Below are 25642 nucleotides of genomic sequence, written 5' to 3'. Positions count from 1 at the left end.
TAGGGCCCTGAAGCTACGTGGGAAACCCTGAAGAAGCTCCTGGTTCCTGGTTTCGGCCTGGCCCAGCCGCAGCTGTAGCTGCCACGTTGAGAGTAAACCAGCAGATAGAAGGTCTCTCTCTCTATCCTTCTCCCTCTCTCTCTCTCTAACTCTTCCTTTCAAATAGAAAAAATAAATATTTTGTTTAAAACAAAATCTTTTGTTAAAAAAAAAAGACTAATTGTGGATCAAGTATTCAGCAGTCGAAAGTAGCTGGTGGTGGCCAGGGCATAGCTCTAAGGGCCCACAATCTTAGGGACTTCGTTGCTTCTGTTCACTGTTGTGCCCTCAGGGCCTCATTATTCCATAGCACAGTGACCAGAAGGAGCTCCAGAAATATGTATTTGATGAACAAATGGATGGATTTCTAAATGCATGATTGATTTGAAACCTTAAACCTGTGAACATACTGTGAAACTGGTCAGTGTGGATCAGCCACAGTCACACAGCAACCTGGGGAGCAGCAAGGCCATTATGTTGTCACTGTGTCTTGTGCTTCTAACAGAAAGGTCATGGGCTTCTAGGTAAACAATGAAAATTTTACCAAAAGCATGCTTGATCTTGACCTTGGCATTCTTTTCTACCTACATAAGGTTTTCCTGTCATTGAAAGTTTGGCAAGGGTGGTGGACTGTAGTAGAACATGAGGAGGTAGGGAGAAGCATTTGTTTTCAAAAATTTTGTTTATTATTTGAAAGGCAGACTTGGAGGGAGGGAGGGAGGGAGGGAGAGAGAGAGAGAGAGAGAGAGGGAAAGAGAGATCTTCCATCCACTGGTTCATTCCCCAAATGGTCACAATGGCCAGGGCTGAGTGAAGACAAATCCTGGAGCCTGGAACTCCATCTGTGTCTCCCATGTGGGTGCAGGGATCCAAGCACTTGGACCATCATCCTCTGATTTCCCAGGCACATTAGCAGGGAACTGGATCGGAAGTGGAGCAGCCTGGAATTGAACCTGCACCCACGTGGAATGCTGGCATTGTAAGCAGTGGCTTAACCCACTGTGCCACAATGCCAGTCTCAAGAAACACTCTCAGAAACATCTAAGACGTAGCTTCTTGTCTTATCTCAGCCTCTGTCAGGTGTGGCCAGTAGTCTTATCATTTCTCTCTTCTCCATCTCAATGTTCCTACCTGTGGAACCCTTTCTTCAAGTGAAATCTTATGAGGAAGTCCAAGATGCACAACAGAGATGATCAAGTTGCAGACACTCAAGCTGCTCTCCTGGCTCTAGGTTCTGGAAATTTCAGAAGCACAGTGGATCACACTTAGAAAGCAGTAGATTAAACTTTCCCTCTTGAGCCCCTGCAGTTCTGCCCTCAATGCCCTGCTCCCCAAGTGCCTAGAGCCCTTCCTTTCTTTACATTGTTGGGTTGTTGTTCCTTACAGCAGTGCTACAAGACCACATGAGGCCTCTTCTTGCAGGAGCTACAGCATGGAAATGGCATAGACCAGCTCTGGGCTCCCCACTACCTAGATCTGAATTCTGTCTCTAGCACCCTCCAGCTGTAAAACCCTAAGCAAATCACTTCGTCTTTTTCTATCTCAGCTTCCTCATCTCTAAAAACTGCAATCCAAATAAAGACCTTAGAATAAGGTCAAGCACACAGTAAGCGCTTCATCAGCATATTTTTATCATTCTTCTTTCGCATCCTCCAAGGCTCCCCATCAGCTCTTCCTTTCTCATCATTGCAAATTAGAAGTTGGGGCTGAGATAGCCATCAGGGCTTCTCACTGAGTCCATTTGCTGGGCACCAACTCCCTCTTTTCTTCATCCTCCTATATTGTCCAACCTGCCCGTGCTTTACATTTTCTGTTCTGCCTTTTCTGCTCTTGTTTCCTAGTTCTGGGATAACTTCTTATTCTCTAACCAGGGAACTCCCCCAAACTAACCTGCACATCACCATCTTCCTTAAGACATCTTGGTTACTTCTTTGTAAGCTTTCCCAGGATTGACTATCACACTCTTGAGAAATACAACATGGGGGATATTCACCTGTGTTTATATTTTCTGCACTACAGCACATCTTAGCTGTCATTTGTTAAGTGGTCACTGTCCCAGAGCCTAAATCATGGAAAGCTGAATTCTGTACTGAAAACAGCCAAGATAGAATTTACCTGGGAGGCCCCAGTAGTGAAGAACAAACACTGCCTGCCTGCAAAAGATGCCCAGGTGGCCAGGCTACAATAGCTAAAAATCCACCTCCTTTGTTTTATCAGAATTTCTTCTGAGTGGGTCTCATGTTGTGGTGTAGTGGGGAAAGCTATTGCTTGCAATACTGGCATCCCAAATGGACATCAATTCATGTCCCAGCTGCTCCACTTCTGATCCAGCTCCCTGCTAATGTCCTGAGAAGGCGGTAGAAGATGGCAGAGTGCTTGGGTCCCTGCACCCACATGGGAGACCTGGGAGAAGCTCCTGGCCATTTCAGCCATCTGAGGAGTAAACCAGTAAATGGAAGATCTCTCTCTCTGTCTCTGTGTCTGTCTCTGCCTCTTTTTATGTAGCTCACACTTTCAAATAAATAAATCTTTTAAAAATGAAATAAATAAAATAGATTTTCTTCTGAACATGCCATATTCAGCTGTTCCTTCTAATAGATCCTCCCCTTCTCAACAAACTTAACTTAAGGATATAGTGTGGCTGCTTTTGTGCCTTTGAAAGCCATGAATCCAAGGATCACCTGCTGGGAAGGGGGCCAGTAATCCATGAGTTGACCTGACTCAGCTCAAAATATTTGCACAATAAGTGAGACAGATAGTCATTGGCTAAGTCAAGTAGTTTGGCTCCTTAGGAGATGTGGCATAGCAAAATGGAAGGAATTGGCTAATCAAGAAGAACAGGTTGAAGCAAACACATACAGAGAATGAGATGCATAATAATAAATATAACCAGGTTATTCTCTTCCCACAGTCACTTATGATGTCCACAGGCAGATTCAGTTAAAAGAAGAAATCATGGGTGGGCATTTAGCATGGTGCCTGAATTTGAGTCTTGGCTCCTGACTCCAGCTTCCAATGAATATGCATCCTAGAAAGCAGCAGTGATGGCTGAAGTCACTGGGCTCTTTCCACCCATGTGCAAGCCCTGGATTGAGTTCTAGCTCCCAGTTCCCAGCTCCAGCTTTCCCACCCCCACCCAAGAAGTTGTGGGCATTTGTGGAGCAAAGCCAAAAGGTGAGCACCCTTCCCCCCAACTACCTGTCTTTCTTCCTCTCAAATAATTTAAAGGGAAAAAAGAGAAACCATATGTTCTATGTTCATAGCTTCCTAGTTACACTTGTAAACCTTGCATAATAAACCAATTTGTAGCCTGTTCTCCCTTGAAAACAAAACCCACGGCACATTTTCCTCATTAACGTTTTAGAGGAGGTGGGTGCAATCCCAGAGCAGCATGAAAGGGCACAGAGAGAGAAAGGAAGCGAAGCAGGAATGGGGAAAAGCAAATACAAGATGTGCACTGCTCAGATGTCCGCAACCTCAAAGGAAAACACAGTTCAGTCAAATGGGACAATTCAGAGCAGGTGAACGGGGTCACTACGCTTACAGCAGTTCATGTGTGTCTGCAAGAGGGAAGTGGGGAAGAATCCACCACAGCTCACCATCTCCTGCCACACTAACCATAGTTCATGAAGTCTCCCTGTCCCCACTGTTTCCACCTGGGCTGTGTTAACTCACCTCTGCTGACAGGTGGAGTCCCAGGATCTCTGGCTTGCAACTGGAACCCAGAGCCCATACCACACAGTGCACACCTCAACAGAATCTGGGGTCAGTGGGAGCACCCAGAAGCACCATGTGACCATCATATTGGGACAAGGTGTTTGGTGCCAGAGCTGCTGCAGCCCTGACAGTGAGCCACAGCAGAGGACCCTGGGGTGGGAGTGGGGGGTTAGGAGGGGGGACAGACAACACCAAGTGAAAATAGGGAAGTGCATGCATGCATTCTACTCAGAACACCCCTTTTTTAGTAAAGCAGTCTGAGTTTTCCATTCTTAATGTTAAAAAGAAAAGCTAACTTGGAATTTACCCAAAGGAAATTAAATTGGCAAACAAAAAAGCTGTCTGCACATTAATGTTTATTGCAGCTCAATTCACAATAGCTAAGACCTGGAATCAACCCAAATGCCCATCAACAGTAGGCTGGGTAAAGAAATTATGGAACATGTACTCTATAGAATACTATACAGCAGTCAAAAACAATGAAACCCGGTCATTTGCAACAAGATGGAGGAATCTGGAAAACATTATGCATGAATTAAGCCAGTCCCAAAGGGACAAATATCATATGTTCTCCCTGATCAGCGACAACTAACTGAGCACCAAAGGGGAAACCTGTTGAAGTGAAATGGACACTATGAGAAACAGTGACTTGATCAGCTCTTGTCCTGACTGTTGATGTGCAATGTAATACTCTATCCATTTTAGTATTTTTTTTTGTTCTAGTACTATTGGTTGAACTCTGTAATTAACACACAGTTATTCTTAGGTGTTTAAATTTTAACTGAAAAGTGATCCCTGTTAAATATAAGAGTGGGAATAAGAGAAGGAGGAGAAGTACAATTTGGGACATGCTCAATCAGACTTGCTCCAAATGGTGGAGTTAGAAATGTGCCAGGGGATACAATCCCATCAAGGTGGCATGTACCAATGCCATCTCACTAGTCCAAGTGATCAATTTGATCAATTTCAGTTCACAGTTGATCACACTGATAGGTCTAAGAGTCAAAGGGATCACACAAACAAGACTAGTGTCTGCTAATACTAACTGATAGAATCAAAAAGGGAGAGAACGATCCAACATGGGAAGCAGGATACACAGCGGACTCATAGAATGGCAGATGTCCTAAACAGCACTCTGGCCTCAGAATCAGCCCTTAAGGCATTCAGATCTGGCTAAACAGCCCATGAGAGTATTTTAGGCATGGGAAGCCAAGACACTCTGGCAACAACAACAACAAAAGACCTAAATGGAAGATCTCTGCGAGTGAGATCCCAGTGGAAAGAACGGGCCATCAAAGAAGGAGGTACCTTTCTCTGAAGGGAGGAGAGAACCTCCACTTTGAATATGACCCTGTAGGAATAAGATCGAAGTCAGCAAACCCAAAGGCTTCCATAGCCTTGGCAACTGATGACTAGAGCCTAGGGAGATTACTGACACCATAAACAAGAGTGTCAAATTGTTAAGTCAACAACAGGAGTCACTGTGTACTTACTTCTCATGTGGGATCTGTCCTTAGTGTGTTGTCCAATGTAAAGTAATGCTATAACTAGTACTGAAACAGTATTTTACACTTTGTGTTTCTGTGTGGGTGCAAACTAATGAAATCTTTACTTAATATATACTGAATCAATCTTCTGTATATAAAGAGAATTGAAAATGAATCTTGATGTGAATGGAATGGGAGATGGAGTGGGAGATGGGAGGGGTGCGAGTGGGAGGGAAATTATGGAGGGGAAAGCCAATGTAATCCATAAACTGTACTTTGGAAATTTATATTTACTAAATAAAACAGAAGAAAAAAAAAGAAAAGCTAACAAAATATTGAGGGTTATTCTCACCCTCATCTTGTCTCCTCACCTCCTGGTGCCAGCTATAATCACTTCCAACATCAGCTCAAGTTGAACCTTATTATCACTTCACATGTTCCAGATGCATGTCCTCTTATTTTGGCACCACGAAAATGTCCCCTGCTGCAATACTTTTTTATCTAAATACTGTATGTTCCACTAAGAGGCAAAGCATTCTAGGGCTATGTGCCCCAATAACGTTATTAGGAAACTATGAATGTATTCCCCCTCTTGAGGTGCAGAGACTGTGGATATAAAGCTCACCCATCCTCTCTTAAGTGCAAGAGTAGTCAGCAAAGGTTAGAATGGTAAATCTGAGTGGTATAAATCCTGCTACACCAAGTGTAGACTTGGTCAGGTGGTTGCTACACTGCCATTCACTTTGCAAGGCTATACCAATTTTAGCAAGTACTAAATACAGTAGCAGCTATAAATGGCTCACTCAAACCTGAAAAAAGAGAGGCTCAACCTAATAAGGACTTGCTTTTCTAACAAAAAATAGTATTTCACACTTTGTGTTTCTGTGTGGGAGCAAAATGTGGAAATCTTTACTCAACATACGCTAAATTGATCTTCTGTATATAAAGATAATTGAAAATTAATCGTGATGTGAAGGGGAAGGGGAGAGGGAGTGGGAGAGGGGAGCGTTGTGGATGGGAGGGAAGACACAGGAGGGGAGGAGGCTATTGTGGTCCATAAGCTGTACTTTGGAAATTTATGCTCATTAAATAAATAAAAAAAAATATGTATGGAAGGGCTTTCTCACTCTTCTCTGCAACCATTCAAATAGAAAGAACACTCTTCAGACTCTAGAGATCACAGACAACACAAAAATTTGTGTTATAAACTAATAGGAGTCATGGCAAGACTGAGGACATCATCAGAAATTATTCTCAGTAATATGGTATAGATATGCCAAGGGTGTGTGCACATGCGCTTAACAATAGAAAGTAATTTTTACTTCTCTTCCTTTAAAAAAATTGTTTATTTTTGTTTTACTTGAAAGGCAGAAAGACACAAAGATAAAGATAGAAATAGAGAGAGAGAGAGAGAGAGAGATCTTCCATCCACTGTTTCATTTTTCCAAATGCCTGTGACAGCCAGGCTGGGTTAAGCTGTAGTTAGGAATTGGGAGTGGAATCCACGTGCTCTGATATGAGATGCAGGGTGGCCCAAGCGGCCTCTTGACTGCTGTGCCAAACACTCGCCCTTGTTTTTCTTAACTATAGCACATTAGTCCTTAATGGAGCCCCTTCAGGTTGATGGATGATTAACTGTGTTCAACTTTATACACTTCCTTCGATTTTATTTAGAGTAGATGGGATTTACAATGAGGACTAAATCCTCAATCCCTTCGCTCACAATCTTGTAATCATTAGCTCGAGACAAGAGTGGAACAGAAGGTAAATGCCAGGGATTATGGGTGTCTTCAGGGCCAGCACTCCTGGGTGGATTCACGATCTAAAATGAGAGTAGTGTAAAGTGGATTAAGGCTTGATGGCTAACAATGAAAAAGCACAATGATATTAACGACGGGGGAAATATCACTGGCCTGGAAATTAGGAGACCTGCATGAGAGCCTTGTTCCTATCATTTACTCTCTGTAAGACCTAAGTCATCGATTCACTTGTCTAGATGTTTCCTTATATGAAAAAGAAGGGATTGGGTCATGCGAGCTTTCATGGCCTTCCAGCCTTCCAGCCCTGAAAGGTGATTCTGTAGAATTGTTTGGCCTTCTCTGGACAAAGAGCTGAATCTTTTCATACAGCCCAAGGTCATGTTTAACAAAAATTAGTCACCAGGCCTAATGTAACCCAATGGCTAATGCACCTTCTAAAATAAATATGTACTGACTCAGGTAATCCATTCATCAAGAGGCTCTGTAAACACAATTTTCCAGACTCTTCCTATGCACTAATAATGTATAAAACAGTGTGCATGACTCAATGGAAAACGAGTTACTACCTGTGACTACATCAGGGAAAGGCTGCAGTTCAGGAGAGGAAAGAGCTTTCCATCCATCAGACTTCACAACGAACAGCTGCTGGAGTCTCTTCTATTTTCCTGCAAACTGAGAGGGCTGGAGAGAGCTTTGGAGTCCCAAAGATGGGGGCATACAGAGATCAACCACCATAAAGGAGACCCAAAATAAAGTCAAAGTAGAGCTGATGAATGGCTTAGTAACAACCTCTGAGTACACAGAGGGCCCATCTCGTCAGACTAGCACGTTCCCCGTGCACAGCAGAATCTGCTGACTTGATCTGTCTGAGGAGAAGGTAACAGCCCCAGGGATGAGTAACTCCCTGTGCTCAGTCAGCCTGGGTGCTTGATCAGGGTTTCCCATGCATCATTCCTTACATACTCAGCCAGATCTAAACCACTCCATGTGCCCTGAGAGTAAAAGCAGGTGTTCGGGAAGGTAAGAGCTGCCTGTGCAGCTTCTGCAAGTTCTCAGGTGACCGGAACATCTAAGCTCTCACAGTGGCTCCCAAGGCAAAGTCTTGTGACATGGCTGGATACAATATTCTCTAAGAAAATTGCAGGCAGGAGTTCTGCCTCCTCTTTCTTTTACCTTGGCTCTCTTCCTAGGTTTTCCAGTCTCAGACAAGCGTGTATTTCAGAGTTTTTGCCAACTCCTCTATAGACTGGAAGCTCCTTGAATGGGAAGATTGTGTCTCAACCTGCTGTGAACATTTGCTCACTCCTTGCATGGAGAGGCTAAGCTAGGGATCTGTTAAGCATGGCAGAGCAGCTGCTGCATCTCTCTCTGTAATATGGCAGTCCCCTCTCCCCATCTTCCTAGCCAGAGGATCAGCACCAGGGATAAGAAAAAAATTTCAGTTTCTTTTAGTGGGAAAAGTAATTCAAAATGTTTATCCCCTTCGTGCCCTCTCATGATGCATTCCTGTGAAGCATTATTTTTTTTTTATTTTTTATTTTACAGGTAGAGTTATAGACAGAGAGAGAGACAGAGAGAAAGGTCTTCCTTCCGTTGGTTTACCCCCCAAATGGCTACTACGGCCAGAGCTTCTCTGATCCGAAGCCAGGAGCCAGGTGCTTCTTCCCAGTCTCCCATGCAGGCCTCTGTAAGCACCTCATGTACCTCACACCATGAACCTGGGCCTTGGTTACACACCCAGAATCTTAAAGGCTCTATCAGCCCAGAGCTCAGCCTTAGGACCCCTGCATGTTCCAACCATTCCTGTCTTATCTTGTGGTGAAGCAACATGACAACTAGTTCCCTCAATGACACAAGCTCAGGAACAGCAAACAGGTTTTCCTCTAAATCTTGGTGCCATTAGAGGGTTTGAGAAAAGAGGAGGAACCTGTGCAACCCTGTGACAATCTCCTGCAAATCTCTTAGTAGAGAAGGCAGCTAGTCTAGTACAATTTAAGGGATGTCATGTCAAAATGCTTCCCTGTCCAAAACACCTCTTTCCTAAGCCAGGTTCACTATTCCTGATTGGTTAGCCAACTTTTCTGCATAAGTTTCCATACACCGATGTCAGATGTTATTATTGTTGTAAAGACATTTATTTGCATGTCAGAATTGCGGAAGGGGCGGAGGGAGATCTTCCATTCAACAGTTCACTCCCTAGATGGCTACAATGGCCAAGGCTGGACCATGTTGAAGCCAGGAGCCAGGAGCTTCATACAGGTCTTCCACGTGGGTGGCAGGAGCCTAAGCACTTGGACCATCTTCCACTGCTTTTCCCAGGTGTATTATCAGGGAACTGGATTAAAAGTGGAGCAGCCAAGACACAAATCAGTGCCCATATGGGGTGCCGATGTTTTTAACGGTAACTTTACCTGCTATGCCACCAGGCTGCCCCCCACCCCAGATATTATTTTTTGCAAAGAGGTCCCATCTGGTTAGCTGAAACCGTAACAGGGCTGCGTCTAGCCATTTAATTAATGACAACACTTTGCAACACAGAGCAGAGACTGAGGCCACAGAAAAGAGCAGTCAAGTGTTAAGCAGAGGAAATCTGCGGGGGTCATGAGAGGTTGTGTTTCCAGCGGGGGTGTGGTGTCATAGACACAGTGGGGAGGCGTTGAACATCTGAGAGGGAATGGGAGACTCTGGAAACTGGGCTCTGGGGGCACAAGAACAAACATTGTGAGCGTTGACAACGTTGCCCAGGCAGGCTCTGTCCCATGGTTACGTTTCCACTCCTTCACAATGAATGCAAAGCTCTGGAGAATGAATGGGTTTTGTTTGGCTTTTTTTCTGAGGTGCATCTTAATTCAAGTGCTTTGCCTGAGTGAGTCAGATGCAGGAAAGTCTCCAGCTCCACACCAGCTGGTACTTTTCCATGCCTTCCCCTGGATTATATAACAGGGCACAATTTTAGAAACTTGGTTTTGGTTGCAGAGACTTCTGAGCTAAAATTTCAGCTTTCCAGTCCTCATACTCCCAGCATTTTCAGTGAAGAGATGCTGGTGTTTTGAGCTGTGGAGGAGAAAAGTTGGAGAGGAATATATTCTTATTACATGTGTAAGAGAAATAAGGAATTTCATGTAGCTATCTCAAAATATCTCCTTTTCATTCCTGTGTTTATATGCAGAAAGGGTAAGAGAATCTGAAAAAGGTTGAGTCTTATCTTGATACACTGAGAATATGCCTGTGCTAGGGTATTTTAAGTATAGTACTACATTCATACTAACATGTAAATGATTGGTACAACATCCTAAAAAGCTTTTTTTTAATAGGAACATTCTAAGGATAGAATTTTTAACCCAATTTTTAAAAAATTTTTATTTTGAAGATAGAATGGCAGAGAGACAGATGGAGATCTCCTATCTGCTAATTCAGTCCCACAAATGCCTGCCATAGCCAGAGCTGGGCCAGACTGAAGCCAGGAGCCTGGAACTCAATCCAGATCTCCCACATGAGTGTCAGGCACCAAAGGACTTGAACCATCATCTGCATATTAGATGAAGCTGGAAATGGAAGCAGATCCAGGATTTGAGCCCAGGAGCTTCAATATGAGATGTAGATATCCCAAGTGATATCTTAGCTGCTATGCCAAATGTGTGCTCCAGAGATTTATTTATTTATTTGAAAATCAGAGTTACAGAGAGAAAGATGGAGACAAAGGGAGATAGTTCATCCATTGGTTCATTCCCCGGATGGCCACAACACCCCAGGCTGGGCCAGGTCAAAGCCAGGAGCCAGGAGCTTCTTCCAGGTCTCCCACATGATAGAAGGGGCCTAAGTACTTGAGCATTCTCTGCTGCTTTTCCCAGACCATTTGCTGGGAAGAGAGCTGAATTAGAAGTGGAGCAGCTGGGAAACAAACCAGTGCCCATACGGGATACCAGCATCACAAGCAACGGCTTCACCCAACTATGTCACAAGGCTGGCTGGTCCTTACCAAGACATTTTCTTTTTTTTTTTTTAAAGATTTATTTATGTATTTGAAAGTCAGAGGTAGAGAGAGGAGAGGCAGAGAGAGAGAGAGAGAGAGAGAGAGATGTCTTCCATCCGATGGTTCACTCCCCAGATGGCCGCAACAGCCGGAGCTACACGAATCTGAAGCCAGGAGCCAGGGGCTTCTTCCATGTCTCCTACACAGTGCAGAGGCCCAAGGACTTGGGCCATCTTCTACTGCTTTCTCAGGCCACAGCAGAGAGCTGGATCGGAAGTGGAGCAGCCGGATCTCGAACCAGCGCCCATATAGGATGCTGACACTTCAGGCCAGGGCGTTAACCTGGTGCACCACAGCGCCAGCCCCTAGGACATTTTCTGTAGCAAAAAAGTTGAATGGAACATCGTGAGAGAACTAGGCTCCTGAAATGAGGAGAAGCTAAAGCAAGAGGAGAGAAATGTGTTCATAGATACAGAGGGAAACAGGCTTGGAGTTAAAATTTAAAAAAAAAAATGAAAGCAAAGCTAAGATAGCTTCAATGACCATCATCAAGTTCATGCTACAAGGCAGCTGCATTCAAAGACCAGATTCCAGTCTCACATTTTTTTTAACTTTTGTTTAGTAAATATAAATTTCCAAAGTACAGTTTATGGATTACAATGGCTCCCACCCATAACTTCCCTCCCACCTGCACCCCTCCCATATCCTGCTCCATCTCCCATTCCATTCACATCAAGATTCATTTTCAATTCTCTTTATATACAGAATATCAATTCAGTATATATTAAGTAAAGATTTCATCAGTTTGCACCTACACAGAACATAAAGTGTGAAATACTGTTTGAGTACTAGTTATAGCATTAATTCACATTGAACAACACATTAAGGACAGAGATCCTACATGAGGACAGAGATCCTACATGAGGAGTAAGTGCACAGTGACTCCTGTTGTTGACTTAACAAATTGACACTCTTGTTTATGGTGTCAGTAATCTCCCTAGGCTCTTGTCATGAGTTGCCAGGGCTATGGAAGCCCTTTGAGTTCACTGACTTCGATCTTCTTTAGACAAGGTCATAGTCAAAGTGGAGGTTCTCTCTTCCCTTCAGAGAAAGGTACCTCCTTCTTTGATGGCCCGTTCTTTCTACTGGGATCTCACTCGCAGAGATCTTTCATTTAGGTTTTTTTTTTTTTTTTTTGGTGTTTTTTTTTTTTTTTTTTTTTTTTTTTTTTTTTTTTTTTTTTTTTTTTGCCAGAGTATCTTGGATTTCCATGCCTAAAATACTCTCATGGGCTGTTTAGCCAGATCTGAATGCGTTAAGGGCTGATTCTGAGGCCAGCAGTCTCACATTTTTTTCACCCCACTTCCTAGAATGCCCAGCCTTGCCCTCTTTGTGCCATTTGTCCAAAGCAGCCCCTCGTCCCAGATGACCAGTATTAGCCAAGTCCTCTCCAGTGTAAGTGCCCAGGAGACCAAAAAGCAACAGCCCAAGGGCAACTTGTCTTGCTGGATGGACCTGCAGGCAAAGCCGTCTGCACAGTGAGAACTTATCTTCTTCTTTTGAAGTCTGCTGAGCAGCCAAAGATAATAAAACCCTCGTCTGGGGCCCAAATCACTGGACCAGAGCCAAACAGGAATCGAAAGACACAAAGGCAGGGACAGGTCCACAGGAGCTGCAGCTGTTCGGTAGTTGTCTGCGGGACCCATGTCTGGTTTCCTTCCTTCTCGAACCCGCAAACGCTGACATTTTGTGTACATACCATTCTCAAGGGCCTTCAAATTAAAGAAAAAAAAAAGTCATTTTCAGCTGCACTTCAGTATAATAGTGTTATTATCTATACGGAGAGCTACAACTGAATCCTGACCTAATCCGCGTTTAGGCACCTGATGTTTGCCGCAAGTGGCCTCCGTGATCCCTTGTATAAGCTTTCCTTGTGCTGCAATCTGTGTTGTAGCTGCGTGCTAGAGGAGCGTTCATCTTAGAAGCAAACTAGTGGAGGCGTGGAAGGGTCTTCCCATAGAAGGTTCGGATCCCTATCCCTATTTCCAGAACAGTGTGTGTGTGTGTGTGTGTGTGTGTGTGTGTGTGTGTGTGTGTAAGAGGAAGAGAGATGCCTGTCCTCCACTTAACTGAGTAATGTGGCTTTCCCTTGCTTCAGGACACCCACAGTTAATGTGTCTCCAAAGAATCTTCCACCAGGCTGGTCCATGGAGAGGCGTGGTAGCCACCCAATCATTCATATCCAACATACCTAGGAAACATATTGAGTGCTTGCTGTATGCTTGCCCACACAAGCAGGCACCAGGCACCAAAGATGAGAGTGACACACCCCCTGTCTCCTTTTCCTAAATATGTGCAATGGCCACAGGAAACTGTACCACGATGAGGCCAGGTCTGTAAGTTCCAGTGGTGTGCCAGAGCCAGGCTTGTGCCAACTCTTGAAAACTTACATGAGGCACCTCTTCCCAACCTCAAGTTCAGAAATGTCACATCAGTAGTTTGAAATCAGCCTCGAGGGGAGTACTTGCTCTATAGAAATTAGCAAGTGTTACCAATCGGGGGTTTTGATTTGTGGTTTGTTAGATTTTGCATCTCTTTCCCTTCCTTTTTTGTTTTTTGAGAGGTTTTAATGAGTACAACTATAGAAGGATTAAAATACTATAACAGAGAGCACATTTTTCTACTTTTAGAGAGTAGGGTAAGGTTTTACATACAAGATGATATATTGGCTGCATGTTTCAAGTTCAGTGAGTTTTTATCAGACGGCAAAAGAGGAACAAAGCATTCCAGAAAGAATAAAGTGAAGCCATAGAAGTATTGAATTTTTTTATAAAGCTCTAGTAATTCAGAGAAGTAAGCCAATGCAAACTGTTTGTGCCACCTGAGGAAGGGAAATTGGGTCTTAGCAGACAGGTGGGAGGCAGGGACAGGAGGAGAGTGTAGCACAGTCACAGCCATCAGCATGAATGGCATAAGCCACACTGCCCAACTCGGCTGGGCCAGAGGACACTGGCGCCACCAGGGCAGTCCTCTCCTTTGCCTGCTTCCCTCCCTGGAGCCTCCATGACAGATTTAGAATGCAGAGGACATTGGAGAAAGTTGCACAGACAAATCCCAGCTTCCGCAGTCTGGAGATTCCTCAGAAATCTAAAAATAGACCAACCCCATGACCCAGTCCTGGGAATATACCTAAAGGAAATGAAATCAGAATGTGAAAGAGTTATTTGTACCCCCATGTTTATTACAGCTCATCTCAGAATAGCTAAGATATAGAATAGACCCAGATACTCATCAACTGATGACTTGATAAAGAAAATGTGGAATACAATGAAATAGTACTCAGCCATAAAAAATGAAATCCTGACTTTAGCAACAAATAGGTGCAACTGGAGACCATTATATTTAGTGAAATAAGCCAGACCCAAAAAGACAAATATCATGTTTTCTCTGATTTGTGGTAGCTAGTATGTAAAATACAAAAAAAAAAAATTTAATGTATGTGAGTGAAACTGACATCTTGTGATTTTATTATTTTTACAGCCCTTGTCCAATATTCCTATGGAACAATGGTCTTCCTACTTTCTACCTGTTGAACTCTTTATTAGTGGAGGATTAAGCCTATGATTATAAAGTAAATTAAAAATGTATTTTTGCAGGGCTGGATCTGTGGCTCAGTAGACTAAGCCTCCGCCTGTGGTGCTGGTACCCCATATGGGTGCTGGTTTCTGTCTCTGCTGCTCCTCTTCTGATCCGGCTCTCTACTTATGGCCTGGAAAAGAAGTGGAGGATAACTCAAGCTCTTGGACCCCTGCACCTGTGTAGGAGACCTGGAGGAAGCTCCTGGCTCCTGACTTCCAATCAGCCCAGCTCTGGCCACTGCAGCTATTTGGAGAGTGAACCAGTGGATGGAGACCTTTCTCTCTGTCTCTCCCTCTGTCTGTAATTCTGTCTTCCAAATAAATAAATAAAATCTTTTTTATAAATGTGTTCCTGCAAAAATTAAAGGAAAAGAAAGAAAGTAATGTTAAAGGGAGGGAAATAAAATATTCTGAGAATCATATTTATTAGCCTTATGAAATCTATTCTCTTTATACTCATTTTTTTTAAAGTGTAATAAAAAAAGAAAGAAAAGTAAGCTTGGACTCAGAACTAGTAGAAATTCCAAGAAATCACAGGGAGGATCCTGGATTTTTGTAAGGGAAAGACAATGAGAATTTGAACCAATGTTATCCAATCTTTTCTACATCATAAAATCAGGGGAATTCAGCTTTGAATTAGATTATGTGTATAGTGTAGGAAAAATGCATACAAGTTATTAGCTGTGGTTATAAGCAGAGGATGCAATTATGATTGGTTTATAAGTCTTATTTGCACTTGTGTGTATGCCTCAGGTTTACTATAATAAAATCAAATATTTTATAATTAAAAATAATAAGTAGCATCATTTAACTTTATGTTGATAAACATACCTGTAATAAATTCCACTTATGGAATGGAAGTGTATTTTAATAACGTTTTTCTTTTCCGTTTAAAAATAACTTCTGGATTCCTGAAGCTGGCAAAGATAGGTTAAGGAATCTTCTGCAGTTCTGACTCCAAGCAGAAGTTCAATGTCCTGTGAGTTTGCCACAATCAGAATCTCACCCAGGGGAGCAATCCCTCCCTTGGATTGAGCACCTCGTGCTCTTCCCTCTCTCCAACAAAGTGAATGGTGGCATGGAGGGAATTCAGCTTTTTATGGTCTAAAACTACAGTGAAAGGGCAGTTGGTTAGCCTCGCAGTTAAGATTCCTCCATCCCACATTGAAGTGCCTTGGTTCAATTCCCGCCTCTGGTTCCTGACCCCAGCTTCCCACTAATGCACACCCTGCAAGGCAGAGATGACAATTCGGCTTGAGTAATTGGATTCGTGCCCTGGACTGTATTCCCAGCTTCCAGTTTCAGCCTGACCCAGTTCCAGCTATACGGGAATTTGAAGATTAACCAGCTGATGGGAACTTGCTCTCTCACTCTTTCACTCTTTCTCTCTCACCCAACTCCCTTCCAAATAACTTTTTTTTTTACATTATATTTTTTTTCCAAATAGCATAATGATCACCACACGCCTATCAGAATGGTTAAAATCTCACTGGCAGCATCAGTACCAGAAAGAATGTGGAACAACACAAACTCTCACTCATTGCTGGCAGGAATGCACACTGCTACAGCCATTTTGGCTGACAGTTTTGTAGTTCTTACAAAGAAAAACGTGCTTTTACCATAGGATCCAGGATGCATGCTCTCAGCTACGTACCCCAATGATTTGAAAACATACACAGACAAAAACCTGCACATGGATGCTGATAGCAGCTTTATTCATAATAGCCACCATGCCCTTCAGTAGGTGAGTGGATAAACAAACATGCCATGGAACGTCCAGATAACGGAGTATTATTCAGCACTGAAAAGGAATGAGCTATAAAGCCGTAAAGACAGGCAGGAAACTTAAATACCTATTGCGAAGTGAAAGAAGCTAATATGAGAAGTCTGCATAATGTATGATTCCAGCCATGTTACATTCTGGAAGATGTACAACACCAAAAACAGGGAAGAGGATAGGGAGGGATGAAGAGGCAGAGCACAGAGGACACTCGAGGCAGTTAAAACAGTCTGTATGATACTGCAATGGTGAATACATGTCGTTACACATTTGTCCAAATCCACAGAATGCCCGACACCAGTAGCAAGTCCTACAGTGGACTCAGCCTCAGTGGTAATGGTACGTCCACGAAAGTCCACCATTTGTACCAAATGTGCCATTCTGGAGAGGCTTTAGGTTTTGTTATGAACCTAAAAGTGTTATGAACCTAAATAGTGTTTTTGAAAAAAAGACAAGAAAATAACCAGACGCCCCAAGAGAGTTTGCACCCAGTATGCCTGAAAACCACCAGGGGGCGCTGTGGCAGCCCTTCCTGGGCTTGGAGGCTCCGTGAGCAAAGCACACAGATGACTCGCAAGTCTGAGTGCCAGCTCTGCAAAAGAGAAGGGAGAATCCTAAACGCGGGAGAATATCAGTCACCTGGGCCAGCTATAGATTAGCCGGAATTCATCAAGCTGCTTCATCGCCAAGTCTTTCCTGCAGGGAATTACATTTAGAAGGGTGGGCAGAACAGCAAGTCAGAGGGGTACAGTTTTGTCCTTTTTGTGCATGGCTTTTGAGGATGGTTTAAGAGTGCCCCCTGGACTGTGTGGAGGAGGCGACAGCACCTGGTTCAGTTATAGAGATAGGTTTCAATGGGACAAACAGTGAATCCGCTCCCAGGCCCTGAGCACAATTTTTGGGCTGCAGAGCCAAGAGGCTTGGGTCCAGCTTCTACCATGTACTTTCTGGACCTTGCTGAGCCTCAGTGGACCCCTTTGTAAAATGGGGATAATATTGCATCCACCCTCTGATAGTCATTCTGAAATAACTTATGTGAAGGTGCTTTGTAGCCTAGAAGTCACCACATATCAATTATTTTTATCATCAACATAGTCTACTCTCCCAGCACCAGCCTGTTTCCATACCCACTGCCTTCATGGAGTGGGGCTTCCGGTGGGATTTTATCCCTTCACCTGGACCACGGCAGGAACCTTCTGACTAGTCTCCCATTCAGTGTTTCTCAAAATCAATCTGACATATGGTTGCCGGAATTCTACAGAACTGCCCAAATCTTGCTGTCCTTGCATTGCGGGGAATGGGACCCCAGAATTATGTCATGGCGATTGAGAGCCCTGGTTGGGCCCAGCTAGACGTAGTCCAGGTTTTTGTCTTCTTGCAAATAAGAAGACAACTGAGAGTCATACGTAGAAGTGGATAGAAAAACAGGCGTCATGGGAAGGCAAAGGGATAGCACACACTTGGATTTGAGTGCAGGCAACCTCAAGGGAGAGAACTGTCCACATCCAGGCTGGGGTCATTCATTAAATAGGCAGGGATGGTGCTCAGGGCAAGGCCTGATTGAAGATCAAATAAGAGGCAGGGGCTGGCACCACTGCTCATTAGGCTAATCCTCTGCCTGCGGCGCTGGCACTCTGGGTTCTAGTCCCGGTCAGGGCGCCACTTCTGTCCCAGTTGCTCCTCTTCCAGGCCAGTTCTATGCTGTGGCCTGGGAGTGCAGTGGAGGATGACCCAAGTGCTTGGGCCCTGCACCTGCATGGCAGACCAGGAGGAAGCACCTGGCTCCTGGCTTCGGATAAGTGCAGCGTGCCGGCCATAGTGGCCATCTGGGGAGTGAACCAACGGAAGGAAGACTTTTCTCTCTGTCTCTCTCTCTCACTGTCTAACTCTGCCTGTCAAAAAAAAAAATAATAATAAGAGGCAGGGTTTGGGGGTGGGGCTTCAGTGCACATGGTGGTCTCCAGGAAGGTGTCGTGGTGACAGGTGCATGATGGAAAGTAAGGCCCAGCTGCATGATGAGGAGTGTGTGTGCCAAGTCTTCACCCATACTGAATCCATTTGGGCAGCATGCATGGCTTGGGTGTTGGTAGTCTTAGCTCCTCGTCCCTGACTCCCTTTCTAGCCCATGTCACTTGCTCAGGCACTTTTGATGGCAGTCTCATCATCTTCTGGAGAGAAGAAAAACTTCTAACTTGGCATCCAAGGCCCTGCAATTTGCACTCCTTTCTCTTACTGGTCCCAACATGTGGCTGAGTCTCCTGGACCAGTTATCATCCTCTTAAGCTGCCCCTTACCTTTCTGCTCAGGTTTTCTCTGCCAGGAGTAATTCTCTTCTTTTACTCTCCAACTTCTCCCTCCCGGGTGAACTATTGCATGCCCGCTAAACCTCTTCTAAAATGACTCCTCTTAAAAAAAACTTTTCCTAACTCCTGTCCCTGATCCAACCTGTCATTGAATTCTCCTAAATCATATGGTTTTTTTTTTTTTTGACAGGTAGAGTGGACAGTGAGAGCGAGAGAGACAGAGAGAAAGGTCTTCTTTTTCTGTTGGTTCACCCCCCAATGGCCACTGCGGCCAGTGCTCTGCGACTGGTGTACCGTGCTGATCCGAAGCCAGGAGCCAGGTGCTTCTCCTGGTCTCCCATGAGGATGCAGGGCCCAAGGACTTGGGCCATCATCCACTGCACTCCCGGGCCACAGCAGAGAGCTGGACTGGAAGAGGGGCAACGGGTCAGAGTCCGGCGCCCTGACCAGGACTAGAACCCTGGGATGCCAGCACCGCAGGTGGAGGATTAGCCTATTGAGCCACGGCGCTGGCCAATCATATGGGTTTCATTTTTATCCCCACATTATCGAGCATAGCTTGGAATAATAAATGCCTGATGAACTGTTTAGGGTTTACATGCTTCATTTGTCTCCCTACCAAAGTATGAAGGTCTAAAGAGAAAGAATGCTGGGATGGTTTTTTTCCTGTGCCTACAGTATCTCATAAAAGGCTTTGTACTGTATTAAGAGACCTTTAAATGTTAGCTGAATTGACTAAAGTAGTGGAGTAGGGCTGGGATTTAGAAGGAACTTAAATGACACTGGTAAAGTCCCCCCCTCCCCCCAATTTGAAAAGCAGAGAGGCCGGCGCTATGGCTCAATAGGCTAATCTTCCGCCTTGCGGCGCCAGCACATCGGGTTCTAGTCCCAGTCGGGGCACCAGATTCTGTCCTGGTTGCCCCTCTTCCAGGCCAGCTCTCTGCTGTGGCCCGGGAGTGCAGTGGAGGATGGCCCAGGTGCTTGGGCCCTGCACCCCATGGGAGACCAGGATAAGCTCCTGGCTCCTGCCTTCGGATCAGCGTGGTGCGCCGGCCGCGGCAGCCATTGGATGGTGAACCAACGGCAAAGGAAGACCTTTCTCTCTGTCTCTCTCTCTCACTGTCCACTCTGCCTTTCAAAAAAAAAAAAAAAGCAGAGAAAATTTTCATCTGCTGGGTCACTCTCCAAATGCCTGTAAGGGCCGGGGCTGAGCCAAATCAGGGAGCCAGGAAGTCAATCCACATCTTCCACCTAGAGAACAGGAACTCAGTTACTTGAGCATCACTGGTGCCTCCAGGATCTGCATTAGTAGGAAGTTGGCATTACAGCCAGAGCTGAGAATAGAACCCACAGTGTTCTGACATGGGACATGGGCATCTTAGCCACTGGGACAAATGCCTACCCCAAGATCTTAAGGCTAATTGCTGGGGCTGGTGCTGTGGCGTAGCAGGTAAAGCCACCACCTGCAGTGCCAGCATCTCATATGGGCTCCAGTTCAAGTCCCAGCTGCTCCACTTCCAATCCAGCTCTCTACTATGGCCTGGAAAAGCAGTAGAAGACGGCCCAGATCCTTGGGCCCCTGCACCCATGTGGGAGACCTGGAAGAAGCTCCTGGCTCCTGGCTTCAGATCAGCACAGCTCCAGCCATTGTGGCCAATTGGAGAGTGAACCAACAGATGGAAGACCTCTCTCTCTCTCTCTCTCTGCCTCTTTCTCTGTGTGACTCTGACTTTCAAATAAATAACTAAATCTTTTTTAAAACTGTTTGTTGTTGAAACCACCCAACCTACAGTACTTCCCTGTGGCAGCCGAGCCAACTAAGACACCAACTTAACAGTTCAGGTGCATTAAGCACATTAACATCATTGTGTGAAATGGATTTTTTAAATGCTGTTTAATCAGAATGAGACCATTGTGAAAGGGGGGGGGGGGGCTTGAAATCATCTTAAAAGTCAAGAACTCTGCATTCAAGTTATTTTTTCCCAAATTCCTTTAAATTCTGACACCTTAATAATGAACCCATATTGGAAAACAAAACAAACATTCTGGCCGTGGTTTATGAAGAGAGTCAACAGACAACTTTCATCCATGCAGCTGCACTCTTTGCTTTACAACAGTCAATACATGGATGTTCTTGATACTGAGGACGTTTTAGTCTATTGATTTAGTTTGTTTCTTTTCTTCCTTAGTGGGATCTTTTCATAAACAGCCAATGATTGGAGTCAGTCGGGTTAGATAAGAGAGTTTGTACAGATTCCGTTCCATCTGGCTAGGTCTTAAAGGATGAGTGGGTTCCCACCAGGCAAAGGACATGAAAATCATAGGCCGTGGGGAGGAAGCAGGTTGAACAAAGTCACAGAAGCGTGAACACACATGACATATTAGAGAATGGGTGCAATGTCAAGTGTGACCAAGACACAAGGTCGTTAGGGCATCCCAGGAAGAAAAGTCGGAAAGGTTTACACAACACCTTGAAAATTATGCCATGACATTTGGACTTAATCTTATGGGCAACTATTGAAGGCTTTCTTTGGGGCTATGATCTGATGCAAGCTATGATTAAGTACAGCACACAAACTGAAAGAAGGGATGGTGGTATCACTGACCCTTTTTACAAGAGTCCTCATAAGAGATGACAAAAGTCTAAAATAAGTAATTGCAGAAAACTGGAAATATGGAAAAAAGATACTTCAGGCATGGAAACAAAACTGACGGTCATAAATGAAAGGAGATGTTTTTGAAGACGTTGTGTAGATTTGTCATTGATACTGTTAGTGGTTAATATTGAACTGGCAAGAATTTGGTCTGTAACTTTCTTCCAAGCAAACATCATTGTAACATGGATAAATTAATTGTAGCTGACTGATGGATATGCCTCGGGTGTTCTCACTTTCAGAATAAGGTCAGAAGAAGGCTGGAAGTGGGAAATGCCAACACTCTTCTAAGTCAGAATAACCGAAAATAAAAATAGCTGCTGAGGATCTGAAATTCTGGAATCAACTGCACAGCCACACAGGAGATGCCTCTGTCATTGTTGCTTGGATAATTTCTTGAGAATATAAAATATATGGCACAAAGAGTCTCAAAAACCCTCTTCCAATAGAGTGGCATATTTCCATAACATGTTTCCTTGCATATAGTAGGACTGTTAAACTGAATTCAGGATCTGGCATTGTGGGACAGCAGGTTAAGCAACCACCTGCAATGCCAGCATCCCAAAGAAGCACTAGTTTTTAGGCCCAGCTGCTCCATTTCCTAACCAGCTCCCTGCTAGTGCACCCAGAAAATCAAAAGGCTATTTCAAGGGTTTGTTTGCAACAGTCACCCTAAGATGAACATTTTGTACCTACAATGTAAACACTGTGATGGCGGAGAGTTTATCTATTTTATCACAATACCCCAGACCCCAAAGAGTGTACAGCACATAGAGCTCAATTAAGATGGATGGATGGATGCATGGACAACATCTGGATGAATGATGGATGGATATTTACATGCATCTCTGACAATTTCTTGAATGTCTAAGACAGTTTGAACACCAACACTGTTACTGGGGTCAGCGTTGTCACATAAAATACAAGACATCAATTTATTTGAAAGTATTCACTTTCCCACATTATATTAAAAATGCATTTTCTCTGTACATGACACTCATTGAAATCATTTGTGATTCATCTGAAATTTGAATTTAACTTGACATATCATTTTTTAATTTGCTAAATCTGACCAACTAATTCTTGGTGTGGCACCTTCCCAGAACAGGCTGGCTAGAATTCTCCACTGGTTCCTGAGCAAAAGCCTAATCCTTAAAGAGTCCAAACTCGTTGGCCTCTGACAACTAAACTGATCTTCTTTGCTAGTCAAGACAAAGGAGCAAAACAATAGGGGAAAGGGAAAACCCAATCATGGCAATGCAACACAATTCACTACATGTTAGCATTTTCCCAGCACTGCTTCCCCATCCCTACATGTCCTCCCCTACCTCTGCCAGTAGTCACCACCATTAGTCACTCCTGACCATTATCTATGAGGAACCCGTGACCTAGGCCCTGCCCACCTCCCCAGCCACATGCCTGGGCCCCTCTCCCTGACTTTGCACTCTAGTCACCCTCAAGTTCTTTCACTTCCTGCCACAGGATCTTTCCACTTGCTCTTGATTCTGTGTGGAAAGCCCTCCATTCTCCTCCTTTTTCCCACATCCCGGTTAACTCTTAGTCACCTCCCACTCCAGCTCCCAAGTCACTTCCCCAGGTTAAGTTGTCCCTAACTGACTTTGCAGACCAGGTCAGCTTTCTTTGTTTTGAATTGCTCAAAGCGCGATGTACTTTCCTTTCTCTGTGCTTATCGTCATTGACATTTGATTTTTGTTTTCAAGGCTATTTGTTTAGTATGTATATCTGCTAGAATCAGAAGCCCCATACGGACCAGAACACTGTGTCTCTTGTTGTTATCAACTATGTCCCCTGCCCCAGCACAAAGCCCAGCAAAAGGAAAATGAAAAACCAGACACTCAATCAGTATTTGCTGAGTGATAAATAGGAGTCTCAGGCTTATTAACATCTCACCCCTCCCAAAGTAGACAAATAGCTACTTCTGACTTGGAAGACTGAGTCATTCCAGGTGAGAGAGAGGAGGAGATGACCCAAATCCAAAGTTTTCTTTGAATAAATGTCAATGGAACTGTGTATCAACCCCATATTATGCCACATATATACTCATAACATATTTGGGTTGTGCAATGTGTTGTTTTCAAATAGGAAATGTAGACAGAGGGAAAGTTAAGATTTCTACCTATCAATCAAGCTAGACTTCTTTTTTTTTTTTTTTAAGATTTCATTGATTTATTTGGAGGCAGAGTTACAGAGAGAGGGAGAGACAAAGATCTTCCATCCACTGGTTCACTTCCCAAATGGTTGCAATGGCCAGGGATGGGCCAATCCAAAGCCAGGAGCCTATAGTTTCTTCCATGTCTCCCTCACAGCTGCTGGGGCCTAAGCACTTGGGCCATCTTCTACTGCTTTCCCAGGCTATCAGCAGGCTGCTGGATCAGAAATGGAGCAGCGGGGACTTGAACCGGCATCCAAATGGGAAGCTGGCACTGCAGGCTGCAGCTTTACCTGCTATGCTACAGCACAGGCCCCGCTGGACTTTGTTACAGCTGAAAATTTCCAACCTCAGACACAGAGATTTTTCATTCTTCCAGTGGCCTCCGTGGGATCCTTGTATACTGGTTTTTATCCCAGTTTATCCCTTACATGAGATCCTCTTCCTTCATCAGGTCTATACCTCTTTCCTTTCACAGTAATTATATTCTTACGCAAAATCCACGTAACCAGGATCTATAGGTGGGCAATTTGGTTTCATCTTATTCCTCACCCACTTTCCTCCCCAACAACTCCAGCTTATTTTGAAGCAAATCCAAGATACCATTTTCTTTCATCCATAAATATTTCAGTGTGTATCACAAAAAAATATATTTCCCTGAATAAATTATTTTAAAAATTAAACTTCTGGCTTGTTCAAATTAAGACCCAGAGAAGAACCACATACTTGTTTGTTGTCTCTTAAATTCTATTCTAGGAGAAGCTCACTCTCCCTATTTTTTGTTTATATATATATATATATATATATATTTGAAAGGTTGACACAGAGAGGGCACTCCCATCTGCTGTTTCACTCCCTAAATGCCCACAACAGTCATGACCAGGCCAGGCAGAGCCAGGAGTAGAAAATGCAGCCCAGGTCTCCCATATGGGTGGCACGAGCCTGAATACTTGAGCCATCACCCACAGACCCAGGACCCCTTAGAGGCTGCGCTAGCAGGAAGCTGGAGAGAAGAGTTGGAGCTGGGAATCTAACCCAAGCACTCAGATACGCAATGCAGGCATTCAGCCGCTAGGCTAGACACCTCCTCCTACATTCCCTCTATTTTCTCTGCATTTAACTGTTGAAGAAACAGGGTACTTTGTACCCTAGGATTGCTCACATTCTAGATTTTTATTCATTACATCCATCCAGCTGTCAGCTAACATGACATTTAGATCAGATTCAGTTTTCACTTTTTGGCATATTCATAGATAATTTGCATACATTCTGTTGTATCACATCTAGTGTACATGATGTCTGCCTATCTCTTCTTAGTATTCAGTAGTATCTCTTCTTATTCAGTAGATTCAGATGGTACCAGCTTGATCAACCTCCTGTAAAGTTCCCTATCAGCTTTTCACCAAAAGTTTCAACAATCGCTATCCAACCCTGCTACTTCATTGGAGGCCTCAAAATTGTGCTATTCTAATTCTGTCATTCCTTCTGAATTTATAAGCTGCCATTTCAAAAGACATTTCCCTTCAAGTCCTTGTTACTGTGAAGTATGGTTCAGGATTTTTCCCCTTTAATTAATGGTTCTCAGAACTCTCAACAGAGATAAGACACCTCTGAAACAACACATGAGTGTAGTGTTGCTGGGTTTTTTTATTGTTGTGAATCCATGGAGTTAAACTTATGTTACACATGCTACAATGTGTTTCAGTCCATTAAAGACCTTATTCTTGGGAATGCTCCAATTGCTCCCACCTTTGGCCGGCAAGAGTCCAGGGTCCCTTTTACCATTAACCTGTTCTTCAATAGATTGCTTGCTGGTGTGGCAAGACATCCTTGTTGCCCATCATCTCCAAGAATGCCCGACCCCTTGTACATTCTTCTTTACCTACAACTTCAGTTTTCCCAGTCCCAAATCAGAAATGGAACATGCCTAATCTGATTTTCTCCTGTACTACAGATGAGGACAGTTAACAAACAACCAGGTGCTACCATGCGTTCATCCACAAGACATAGCCTAATTCAACCTTTTGCACGTGAACTCATCACCTTTCTCCCAAACCTGCTCTTTATATTCCCTCCCTGGATCTCAGAACTTGCTGTTGGGTCAGAGCAAGGCTCTGTTAG

At 44.0% G+C, this 25642-nt stretch overlaps 1 long non-coding RNA gene across 6 annotated transcripts in view; it reads left to right on the top strand.

The window, feature by feature from the left end:
* Window positions 1-25642, top strand: part of LOC127487868 (uncharacterized) — a 154277-nt gene that overhangs the window by 73905 nt on the left and 54730 nt on the right. For 4 of the 6 annotated variants that reach the window (XR_011381599.1, XR_011381597.1, XR_011381598.1 and 1 more), the window contains 2 exons: window positions 2951-3213; window positions 14633-25642. The exon at window positions 14633-25642 is cut by the window's right edge and continues 29951 nt beyond it. This is a non-coding gene — a long non-coding RNA (uncharacterized lncRNA). The remainder of the gene's footprint in view (window positions 1-2950; window positions 3214-14632) is intronic. The other 2 variants (XR_011381596.1, XR_011381595.1) reach the window with 2 other exon arrangements.

This window comes from Oryctolagus cuniculus, chromosome 13, assembly GCF_964237555.1.
Source record: "Oryctolagus cuniculus chromosome 13, mOryCun1.1, whole genome shotgun sequence".
NCBI lineage: Eukaryota > Metazoa > Chordata > Mammalia > Lagomorpha > Leporidae > Oryctolagus > Oryctolagus cuniculus.
The sequence above is the reverse complement of the archived record's forward strand: the minus strand, read 5'-3'. Positions and strand labels throughout refer to the sequence as shown.